At 38.1% G+C, this 7,504-nt stretch overlaps 1 protein-coding gene and 1 long non-coding RNA gene across 3 annotated transcripts in view; one reads left to right on the top strand and one right to left on the bottom strand.

Annotated features, from left to right (window-relative positions):
• The window catches only part of b3glcta (beta 3-glucosyltransferase a), a 74,783-nt gene that overhangs the window by 46,908 nt on the left and 20,371 nt on the right, over positions 1–7,504 (bottom strand). The gene's annotated exons all lie outside the window — the stretch shown is intronic.
• On the top strand, positions 7,044–7,477 carry LOC106521523 (uncharacterized). Its single transcript, XR_001310674.1, has 2 exons — positions 7,044–7,193; positions 7,377–7,477. It is a non-coding gene; the product is annotated as an uncharacterized LOC106521523 (long non-coding RNA).

The raw sequence follows: 7,504 nt of genomic DNA, 5'->3' as shown, positions 1-7,504 counted from the left end.
TGTTCGTGGTACTGTGAGAAAAGAGGGCCAAAATTAAATAAAAATGTTAATTTATTCTATTGTGTTAGTTTCCTCATCTTAGTCCAATATTTCCTTTTGTTGCATTCAGTATGCATCCCTATCTTTTAATTAATGTGAAAAAAAATTAAATTGTATATGTTTTCCTCGCATACTGAAGCAAGATTTCCACTTCATTTAGACTTTTGCTTCTCTGTGGAGTCAGCAGAAAAGAAAAAAAAGATCTAATTTGTGCAGACATAAGAAAAAAAAACAATAATTGTCATCAAATCAATACTTACTCATTCTCATTTATGGCCTTAGTCAGCCTTTTTAAATGACGTCATCCTCTCTGCAAAGTTTTATGACACCTCACTTCCAGTCATGTGCATTCTTTCCTTTCTAATTTTTGGTGAAAATTTATAAAAAAAAAGTGGCACTGTGCTTGGACAAAAGCCCAGGTTTTATTAATATTTCATGAGATAATTTTTTCATTAAACCCACGTCAGTGAGATGAATGAACATTAGATTTTCATGGTCAAAAACAATCTCATTAGTTCTTTCCGTCCTTTTTTGCAGCTTTCATACGCAGCGACTCGGTGCTTGCTGTGAAAACCGATAACGGAAGAGCGACAAACTATTTTCTGATAAATGATCTAAAACTTGCCGCTTTGTAAAAGTCTTTTGCTGAGTGAATCAAACACACATAAGTGTTGGAAAAATATATATATTCAGTTTGTTCTCTCTGTCCATGTAGAAACAAAAGGTAGTTCCTTGAGGATTTCAGAGGGAAGAGCTCAGAGCTGAAGGTACTCTCAGCTGACATCGAAATGTGTAAACCCCTCAAGAAAGCGGTCCAGCCTACTTAACATGACTGTTATGTAATCAAGGGCACCCACAAAGAGAACCCCTCGATCCCTGCCTTTGATTTGAAAGCTCTTCACATCCTTTGCTTCGTCTCCCCGGTCCCTCAGGGCACGAGAGCTGCGCAGATGTTAGTGACCTATCAGTTCACATTAGCTTTCTATTCACTGATGGCAATAATGACTGAAGGTTGAGGGATTTTTTTTCTGTATTCTGACGTGTAAAAAAAGGAAGCCGAGCATCTGAAAGGTCATCTTGTGGACGCTTTCAGATGGCTTGAGTTGCTTCGAGATGAAATGTCATCCCTGCTCCGCAACAGGTTCAACCAAGAAACTGACAAGATTAAAATTGTTTTCAGTAAACATCTTCCAAATTTATTGCATTTTAAAACTTCAGAATTGTCAAAATGGCCACCTCAGCCAAATGACCTTATGTACAAGTGTTCTGCATTGTGTTGGCTTCATTTGCAAGTTAGGAAGGAAAACAAAAGTGGTGACAACATCCCTGTTAATGGTTTCTATTAGAGGCTGATTGGATACAGAAAGATGCTCATTGTCAAAACAACACTTTACCTGATTAATCATCTCCTACTGTTTATGTTAGTATAATGTCACAAAGGTCTGCTGTTGTGTAAAAGGATTTTTGTTTGATGCTAACTGGGATTTTGTACTGAGCTAATCAATTTGCAATGATTTTAACAAGCTGCATTTATTCATTCTTCATTATTGGGAAGATGACACATGAAAACGGTCTGAGATCACTTTGCCTCCTCAGCAATAAAAATTGCCATGATGAAACAGGAGTATCTGGATGTGAGGTCTCTGTTCATCGTCTGTAATGTCAGTACTGTCACAGCTTTGTGACGGGGATCAGAAGCTCCAGAAGCAGCAGAACATGCTGTGTCTCCTTCCACAGCACGGACAGTTTCTGACCATAAATAGAGATTTTACGCGTCTGATTTCTCAAGTTTACACGAAGTGATAGGAACAGAACAAAGACATCTACAGGGGTGAGTTTGGTGAATTTCAGTGAAACAATGAATGTAAGAAGATATATTTCAGTGCTAATGTACAGCCAAGAGACAAAATCACTACAGGCTTTACAGCATCAGGAAATACCAGATTTGAAACGACTTGATAGAAACAAAAACGAGCCCCAGAATCTTTCACAGCCCTACTTCTCACCAAACAAACTGTGATTAAAAAGGGATTTGTTCATATTTTTGCAACATAATAAAAAAAAAACAACTGTAAAAGCACAATACATTAGCCTGGCCCTTGCCTTCCTACGCAGCTCCGCTCAATTCTAGTTCCCCTTCTCTGCTCCGTCTGGCATTTCTCCCATAGAGAATGATTTCGCTGGCAGATTTTTAGCCGAACCAATCAGAGAACAGAACGTCGAGTTTCTGTGCAGTGTCTGCTTGTAGCTTATTTTACCTGGGCCAATCAACAAACAGAAGGCGGGGTTTTGAATGACGTTGATTTTCTGCGCAGTGTCTGCTAGTTATTTTAGCATGCGGCAGTGGAGGAAGTGAATGAAGTCAGTCCGTGTTGATAAGGCTTCCAAATTAAATTAAACTTGTCTGACAAAGCAGCAGTTCTCATTTACAGTCGTTTCGTTCGTCACGGTACTTCTCTCCTCTCAGTAGGGTTGTTTACAGCGCACGCGATTTCGGTTAGCTTCTTAGTTTAGCCTCCTTTACAACGACACATACACCTCAGCAGAAGCCACGCCTCCAGCAAGAATCGCTTCTCTATAGCAGCGAGTCCAGACCCTAGTACGAAGCAAAGTGAAGGAAAAGGGTCCGGTTTTTACCAGGACGCAATAAAACATATACGAGCAAATAATTTATTGCAGTAAGCAAGTTCAAATTCAATAACCATTAAAGTGTCCCAATCGTGTCTTAAGTTTTGGGAAACATTATTGCTTCTTTTGACTTTTCTGTTTGTGTCACACAGACTAAGGTAGAAGAAGTATCCAAACGCAGACAGAGGACCCAAAATTTAGAAGCATAGAAATATTGTTTTGATCCAAAAAGAAATTAAAAGTGCTGCATGAAACTGGCCTCTATCGCTGTAAGAACCTACCATTTCTGACACTCCCACTTCAGCACGTCTTCACAACAATACTTGGGGGGAAGGGGTGCTCTGTGGGGCGAAAGCTCGGCTGCAGACTGAGCTTCAAGGTGGAGCTTTGTGTAAATAGGCGGTGCTTTGTACCTGCAAGTGTTTAGGCTGCTACACATGGCTACCACAGGAGATTCAAAGATTTCTCAAACATCCATGTATGAGTCAAAGCAGCGCTCTCTGTGTTTTTGATGATAGAATGACATTATAATATGATATAAAACCACGAGAAACAATTTGGATAAATTCCATTCCAGGATCAGGTGGGAGAAGGGAAGCAAGAGACAAGCAGACAGTATTTTCAAAGTAAAACAGGAAGTAAGCTAAAGCAGAATGTAAAACACACCCAGGTGGAATCAATATCAAAAACACAACAGACTAAAACAGAATAAAACCAGAAATCTTCACAGCATGACAGCTTGTACCGCACAATCACTTGGGTTGGACCTCAATGTCGGAGATACTATCAATCAAAATCAGTATCGGCCAGTTAAAAGTCTTATTTTTTGATTCAGAAAGAATTGATGACCAAACATTTAATAGGTTTAAACACATTAAAATCACTTCCAAATAAACTAGAGTCATGATGGAAACAACAATAAAAAAAAACTAAAATATTTCTCTTGCACAAACGTAGCTGTGTTCAAGTTCAGATTCTTTTTCTCCTTAGACTGTGGCACAGTGAAGAGACACACCAGGGGAGGCTGCGATCCCCGCTGTTCTTGATGCCAGTTGGGCACAGAAAAGCTCGAACACAAAGGCAGATGAACACGCATGCTTGCACAGACACCTACAGTCAACGTAAAAAAAAACACCAATTAACCTAACATGCACGTCTCAGTGGTGTGGGAGGAAACTGCAGCACACGGAGAAAACCCACGCAGGAACAGAGAGAGAGAGAGAGAGTGGATACAAACTCCAAACAGAAAGACTTCAGCTGAAAAATCAAACCAGACAACAATGTAAGGTGGGTTTTCTAAAGAAATTTATTAGAAGACGAGATAATAAATAAACTAGTAAATCCAAGCCAAATTAAGCTTCAGGTTTTGAGGTAATTAAAGATTACAAATAAGTTTGTGTATTAAATTAAAAAACAACCAACCAAGAAAAGAAAAAAAATGCATACTGCAAGGATAGCGCTAGAACACTCACTCTCTCTTTAGTGAAAAAAATAAAATAAAAAAATCAGTCCTTTTGTGAACCAGAAAGTTGCCTCTTGATGAAACAATCTCACTGAACTTTGACTACTGGCGATTAGTTAGAAAACGGTATTTAATAAAAGGAGACATACCATGGCTTTTAAATCCTTATTTTTCACATTTAATCGATTAGTTGGGGTCTATATAACGTGGAACTGCAATGCTTTTGTCTGAATTCCTCCTTATTGTAACTCCACAAACCCCTGTTTCACCCCTTTTCTGAGGTGTGTCTCAGATCAACTCGTTTTGATGCTGTCTCTTTAAATCTAAACACACACACATACACAAAAAAATCTTCCAGAGCAGTCTATTGTACCTTGATAAAGGGGTTTAAGACTATATAGCGGTGCAGAAATATTTTCTTCCAGAATATAAAGATATCTACGCAGCACCAGGAGTGACTAAACTCAAATTTTCTCCACATCTAGAAACTCCAAGTACACAATAAAATAGATTTAATGGCTAAAAAGTGGATTTTGCACAATAAGTCTCCATTAAGGTTCTCCAGAATGTCTTGAGACATTCCTTGGTATTCTCAATTGCCTTGAGGCTGAGTCACACTACAAGAAAATCAGGCCGATTTTTGCCCTTCCAACAATCTTAAGGAAGTCCAGATTATCGTGATGGCTCTAAAGATAATCATTGCAGATATTCCTGCTGTGGGTGGTGAGCTAAGAGTGATCTAGTCAGCTCGGAAGGATGTCGGGACCGCTCCGACCTCAAATCGGGGATACTCAACATGTTAGATTTTTTGGCCCGATATCACAGTGTGTGTGACGTTCACCCGAGCTCTCAGCCTGCGAATGAGACTTGTAGCCAATCAGAAAGCGAGGTGACGTAAACACGGAGGGGAATCTAAATACAGGACACAAAAAAACTGTCATGACTCAGCAGAAAGTCCGCTGGATGTTAAAAGTCCTAGCGAATTGTTTTTCCTCTGGTAAAAAATAGGCCACAAACGATCAACATTGTTTCTTCCTTGTTGCAAAAGTTTATTTACTCTGAACTCACGTCTCTCTGGAGGTCACGTGAGATTTTTCCTTKGACATCTGAATTCTCGTGAGATTTCAGGAAGTCTCACGTGATTTAAAATCTGACATCTGAATGTTCATGAATGAAATATCTGTTCGTGTGTGGTGTGTTGTCTACACCCCACACTGTAGGACCAAACCTGGTATATCCATGATTTTTTATCCTCACGTGTGGGCTCTGACAGTCTTTGAAAATAGGTCAACTGGTTTAAATTCTTGTAGTGTGACTCAGGCCTTACTTGAGACTTGCAGTTTTGTGGCTTCAATTATGGACATGTTCAAAAAACGTGACACATTTTCTTTTAAACTACTCGTAGACTCATCATGGGTTGTGGCATTAAAATACAATCATCATTTGACCTTTAATGAAGTTTAAAAGTACAGAGAACATAAGACACAGTTTCTGACTGTCTCCTAATGTCCTTGTGAATCCCTTTTTTAATACGACAATCACGATTAGACCATGTTTACCTGTGTGACACATCGACTCTCAATGTTCTTTCTCAATATTATGAAAAAAAAACAAAAACAAATTCTTGCTAAAGCTAGTCATTAGCAAATGCTGCTTTTGTTTATTTTTGCACATACATCTAAAACAAGTGACACTAAATAATTATACCTATCCAGTACAGATAATTGTACAACGTTAATGACTGGCTTAAAAATGGCGGTGATCACTTTGAAAAGTATCCATAGCAACAAGTATCATGTATTTGACATAGAACAAGAGGCTCATTTTTATTAATCACTCAAAGTAACAAAGAGCATTGCAGGCAATTTTAAATTTGACATTTACAAGGTCATGCTAATAACATGTTAGAGTAGAAAGGGTTTGATGTGTAACTCTATCTGGACACACGATGCAAGAAGACAGAAAGTGTGCAAAGTTCCTAACGTTCTGGCATCATATAAAAGCTGCTTTGGTTAGGTTTACTAAGTGTGCACATGTGTATTGTTTCTTTCTTTGTCTCCCTTATTGATAAAATGATCAAGTCCTGGTGTTGCACCCTTCAGTATGAGCGCAGCTGTTTTTTCCTCGCTGCACAAAGAATCTTTTTTTCCCTCTCTTCATTTTCACAAACCAACACTTCATAGGCCTCCTAAGGTGTTATAAAATCAATTTGTTTTTGTTTTATCTGTATGCCCTTCTTGTGTTATCTTTCTTGCAGGATTTTAGAATTTCTCATGCAGTAAAACAGTTTCAGAGAGACCCTTTTTTATTTGGTTAGAGGATCATAGCGGGAGGCACTGAACATAATTTTCTGAAGCACGGGAGAATTATTGCCAACAGAGGCAACCAGTCGCGCAAAGTTTTTGACAGTGGTCCAGATCTGCCTGACTGGAGTTAACACACATCGATTACTGACCGGCCCTTTTCTGGTGTGCTATTAAGGGTCATGTTTTAATCTCTAATGGGAATAGATGGTTTTTTTTTAACCATATATTGTGTTTTGAAAGAAAATGTCAAACAGATAAATACCATTCCACCTTGAATGTCCTACCCATCTGGATGACATTTCATTATTTTATAATGCTCAGCTCTAAGATATTGCATCAGTGTAGTGCCAATGTGTGTGTGTGTGTGTGCTTTCAGCTCAATATTGGCTGCAAGCTCCTGTAGGAAATGACAAAATGTGCAGTAGTTTTCAGTGTCAGAATTTGGTTTTCAGACACAGAGAGAAGCTCAAATAAAAGACAAAGTTCCGAGTGAGAAGTGCAACCAGAGAGAAATTATACATAACTATCAATCAAGTGACAGGTGCCACGCCCCTAGGGCGGGACATCCGTCATGTCCATATATGNCATCTTTAAAGGTTCGTATATTTATTTATTTAATTTTGTTTTATGTGATTTTATTTGTTTAATTATGTTAAAAGTATTTATATAAATATATTTAAATGTACTCTATCAACAGCGTGAACTTCTCAGCGCTCCAACATCAACCAAACGTCCATCAACCAAACGTAAATTTAAAGGTTTGTATTTTTATTTGTTTAATATTGTTTAATGTAATTTTATAAATATTTTTTTTAATTTTAGTTTATCTGTATATTCCAGCATCGGCAGCTTCATCAGCTTTGCTCGGCAGATAGAAGCGGAGTTCTCCTTTTTTTTTTTTTAAATTCTTATTTTTCTCTCTTTTCTTTGTATTTCAGCAGCGTGCGAACGACAAGACCCCGCTGCACCAATATATACAGTTAACATCAGAACAGGTGTTTTTCTTCTTTGCATAAACTAAAATAAAACAGGTCAGTAAAAAAATAATAATTATTAGAGTTATAATGTT

The sequence above is a fragment of the Austrofundulus limnaeus genome, unplaced genomic scaffold, assembly GCF_001266775.1.
Source record: "Austrofundulus limnaeus strain Quisiro unplaced genomic scaffold, Austrofundulus_limnaeus-1.0 Scaffold110, whole genome shotgun sequence".
NCBI lineage: Eukaryota > Metazoa > Chordata > Actinopteri > Cyprinodontiformes > Rivulidae > Austrofundulus > Austrofundulus limnaeus.
This window is presented reverse-complemented; position numbering and strand designations above follow the sequence as displayed.